Below are 5,056 nucleotides of genomic sequence, written 5' to 3' on the forward strand. Positions count from 1 at the left end.
CCTGGAAAGCCCTTGCAAAATACAGGAGGAGACAGACAGTTATTTCATTTGTCATTGGTCACATGACCTATTGGTTCAGTTTGATTCAAAAAATTTAAATGAACGTATTGCTTCTCTGTGTACATTGCAAGAGAGTTAGGATCATACTGTATTTGAAATGACAGGTTTAAAGTAGGCCTATTAATGTGTTAATGTGCTACAGCAGCTCCTCTTTGAAAATCACTGAAGACATCTTGTATTAATAATATATCAGACAGACAGAGGGGTGGGGCCTTTCCTCCTGCCTATATGCCTTTCCTGTATAGGCGGGCTTATGGAAAAAAGATGTAAAGATAGTGATGGATAGCTGCTGAGCTGATAGAAACTGAATACCTTCAGGCACGCCTGCCATGACACAATCATTCATTTCAGAAAGTATGCCTGCTAGCTGTGGCCTGTGTGACCTATGGTCATGTTGTACATGCTTTTCATGTACTTTTCCGCATCAACAATGACCCCTTTGACTAAGGGACTTAAGGACTAAAGATATTCTACATCCAAAGCTCAGACATGCTGGGGGAGATGCCAAAGCAATGAACAAACTATTAATGTTGTTTTGATATCATACATGAACATCAAAAGTGTTGGGGCTAGTGTAATGACTTGATTAGCATCTCTGTCGCCCAGACCTAAATTCTGGACGTATAAGTAATGTACAGATGATTTAACTCCAGGCCAGGTATGCCTGTATGTTAATTATGAATAAAGAATTCAATAACGTTTTTTAAGTTCAACAATCAATATTTCAAAAGGACTAAAATTCTAAAGCCTTAAAACAACCCCCATAGGCCAAAATTTTCATTACACCCTACAGTACAATATTGGATGCAATAGATCACATGCTACATTTTGCTGTTGTCAGAGCCCTCTTGCCTCAATTGTTTTTATGTCTCAGGATCGCAATAATGCAGTACATTAAAATAAAGAGTTACAGATGCAGCAGCCTTGAATTGGCAGCTGGTCTATGACAAACTCATGACAAGTCTTTGCTGATCTCAATGTAATGAATGGATATATCCGGCTGGCAGTTGTATGTTTGTTTGTTTTAGTGTTATTTTTATTGGCATGTGGTTAAATCTATTTGCTGATTTTTATTCTTGAGAAGGTTTGTTGAATCTGATTTGAAACACTCATGCAAGCAAACCTCTCTTTAGATTTTTAGATGTGTAAGAGAAAATGCTGGTAAAAGAACATGGGGTATGGGAACAACAGGTTCATCAGTGATAGGTGACCATGGACAGCTACAGAAAATATAGTGGAAACTATATGACTGAAACTATTAGTCAGTATCTTGTGTACAAAATTTGACCAGATGGTAGTTCTAAAGAAAAGCTTGTTGCTAAAAAGTGAAAGGTTTCTTCTTGGGGGAGCAGGGATGACTTCATCCATTTGTGCCATCTGTTAGATTTTCATATTTCTTGAATATAAGTAAATGGTTTTTTTTTTGCCCTCTGGAGGCACTATAGGAAAGGTCAAGGGGTCACAAGAAAATAATGTATTATTTCTACAGCACATTTCATAGTAATCCCTCCCTTAGACTTTGAGTATTGGTCTCCATCCCCATGAAGAATAAATATTTAGGGACCATGAATCCCCACCATGCTGATATATGTGTCTGACACAAAGTGTTGAACAACCAAATGGACAGACTAAGTTTTTGATTCATATGTTTATGAGTGTATTGTTCTTGATTGTCTATGGCTATTGTTGTTGAAAGTGTTTCTTTTACATAATGGTTTAAATATTTATTTTCACCCTTTTCAGTCTTTATATTATCATAATGTTGAGTGGAAACATCTATAAAAGAGTACTTGGGGATGAGGATGATTATGTTTTATAGCTATCAAAATCCATCTTTACTGCATAGTACACTTGGCCCAAGTACTGCAGAAAACTGAAAGTAATAGTCTCTTGTTCCTGCCTTTGTTGTTTTTGTGCATTTAGAACGTATGCTACTATCTTTCCCATTGACAAAAAGACTTGATTTTCTCTATTTTCTTTGTTTTCTAGACTACAGTAAACAGGTTTAGTAGCCTGGAAATGAAAACAATCAACATGTAATAATAAACTGATCTGCATTGTACTGTAGATATACCTTGACTTTAAGATGTTACTTTAAATTGCTTACTTCAGCTAAACAGCAAAGTAATATTTGGGTTACCAATTATTGTAACCCAGAGCTTTTCACCATTAGACCTTTTAACACAAAGCATTCGTAATATGATCATGTGCCTTTCACAAAATTGGACTCAAATCACAACCCTATTTCTCTGTAACGTTTTCTGCTGAAAGCTGAGTTGAATATGAATGAATACCTCTGGTCCTGAAGGCCCAGGTGGTCCTTGTGCCCCCATCTCACCAATTTTGCCCTGTTGAAAATACACATTAAAACACATTAAAACAAACAAAAATAAGAAAAATATTTTTTTTGACCTGAAATTATATTTTTTCTCTGATTTTTTTCTCCAATAATTCTTCTACCTCTGTCAACACAGATTTATGTATTCTATTAATATTTTTCATCATTTTATTCTTTCATCAGTCATTGAAGTGACTCAGTGAAGTTGACAGAGTGGATTTAAGTCACTGAGTCAGTCACTGGACACTTAACACCTAAGACCAAATGATGCTCTTTCTCTCATACACACTACATATTAAGTAATGCTTTCTTCACATTGCGTACAGTGCAAACATGTTTTACAGGTTCAGTGGCAAATGGATAAAGTTTATTTCTTGGCTTGTGAACATTTCAGACACATGTTACAAACAAAAGGAGTTCCCTAAAACAATAGTGAAATAGTTAGATTTGGATAATGTGAACTCTAAAACTACACAGTCATACAGTAAATCTTATCATTATATTGAGTGATTACACTGGGTGAAAAGCTACGGTAAGAGCTGGAGCTGCAGAGAAGCTACTTAAGGTGTTGTTGAAGAGGAAAGCATCTGGACTTGTTTACAGTACATCCTGAATAACAAGAAAGGAAGTTTCCAATGTTTAATCTTTTTTCTTGATCTGAGCTTGTTTCAGCTGATAAGCAAACAAATTGCTGCTTACAGACATTTATTCCATTTCTTTCTTCCCTTATTGAAGCTCTCTACCCACAGAGTGAGATAAAACCGATGTGTTGTGAATGTCACCAAACTGGCTTCAGTTTATAAGCTAACAAAAATAGGGTCCAGATTGTGGTACACTGTGTATACTTGGCTTTCTCTATAAAAGCTGTAAAAACCTTTATTAAATGAACACAGACACACATACTCCAACATACCGGTGGTCCAGGTTTTCCTCTTGGACCAGTAGGACCGGGAACACCAGCAGAACCCTGACAGATAAAGATAAAACTCTCTTAAATGGGTTTTACACATCCTTGTGTAAGAGTGTGTTTGTGTGCATGCATGTGTTTCTGATTTGTGGAAATGTTTTGATGAATCTTTTCCTGATTTAGTTATAGATTCTGCTTTTGTCCAACTGTTTGTCATGACAGGAGGAAAACACATCATTTATACATGTTTACAAAAAAAAAGGTAGTCGTAAAAGTATTTTCAAGCCACACACGTCCTCACAAAAAAAATAGTATGGTGTTGGAAGAATGACTTTTTACTTTACCACTTTTACTTTTGCAATCAAGTCACATCATAACTGATTGGCATGGGAATAAAATCTTAATTTCTGGTTAAAATAGTTGCATGCACTACTATCAGATGGTATGCATCTGTGAGTGACAGGAGACATACCTTATCGCCTTGGTAACCCATCTCTCCTGGTTCGCCCCTTTGTCCCACTTCACCCTGAATTTCACAGTATCATACAGAGATATAACATAACACTACCCTGCCACAGTGATCACAACAGGACCATAGATACTTGATAGATAGGCATAGCATACATTATACATAAGCATAGACTTCAGCTAAGGCTAATGAGAAAAAAGTAAACATATATTATGCAACCAAACTTGTCACTATCAAGACAAACTGCTTTAATGATGCTATAATGCTATAATAAGATCTGTAATCTGTAATATATCACAGACAAATTACTATAATACACTTGGCTATTATGGAGCAATATTTAACATTAACTTGTATTCTCAGTACTGCTGGCAGCAAATGACACATTACACACAGATACACATCAATAATATAAATATTTAGATCACCTTATCACCTTTCAATCCAGGCAGGCCGGCTCGTCCTCCTGGGCCCTAACAGAGAGAGAGTGGAGAGAAAGGGAGGGAAAGTAAAAGAATGAGAGAGGAAACGAGAAAGATTTGCAAAGGATCAATGAGATATAATTAAAGTTTTAGTGAGTTCAATAACAGAATTCTTCTTCTTGAAGCAGGGAGCCAAGAAGGAGGAGGAGGATGAATGATAAAAAATGACATTGTGGGGAAAGGCTAAGGATTTTTCAGTGCTATGATGTCTATCTAGTAACAAAATCAATATAGAACCTAATTATCAGTTTTATATACAGTACATCAGATAAACATGTTTGCACCAAGCTTGTGGTGCAGAATGTAAATGCAATGGCTGCTAAAGGCTGTCACTTATGTTTATGTCTCAGATCAATGTGGCGATAAATGACTAATGATAATATGTTCAATATAGCACCTTTGAAATCAAGTTGAAAATGCAGTGAAGAATGAAGTATGGAAATTAAGAAAGAAAAAAGTATTTCTCAGTGTATTGATTGAGACATCAACTGTGATTGTAAAAATATCTACAGCTGGAGAATGTATAAATACAGTAGTTGCAAATTTCATTGGTTAATTTGACAACTAACAGCGCTGTAGTTTTTCCTAAAATTTAGAGCATTCACAGTAGCCAATGTCTAGCCTACCTGAGGTCCCACCAGACCAGTTAATCCTCGTAGCCCTTCAGGCCCCAGATCCCCCTGTGGAGAGAAGGAGGTACACAATTATGTATCATGAATGATCCGGGTTTGCTGCTCGACAATGAATGGCATTTTTCACATTAAGTGTTTCCGATCTCTTTTTGTCAGAGACAACATTCT

General features: G+C 36.2%; 1 long non-coding RNA gene across 1 annotated transcript; it reads right to left on the reverse strand.

Moving 5' to 3' along the window:
• On the reverse strand, nt 1-3,792 carry LOC128362386 (uncharacterized). The gene is made up of 4 exons (XR_008321621.1): nt 3,778-3,792; nt 3,312-3,365; nt 2,355-2,408; nt 1-11 (listed from the first exon to the last, which is right to left on the reverse strand). It is a non-coding gene; the product is annotated as an uncharacterized LOC128362386 (long non-coding RNA).
• Nucleotides 3,793-5,056: the final 1,264 nt, after the last annotated feature.

This window comes from Scomber japonicus, chromosome 7, assembly GCF_027409825.1.
Source record: "Scomber japonicus isolate fScoJap1 chromosome 7, fScoJap1.pri, whole genome shotgun sequence".
In the NCBI taxonomy this organism is placed as follows: Eukaryota; Metazoa; Chordata; class Actinopteri; order Scombriformes; family Scombridae; genus Scomber; species Scomber japonicus.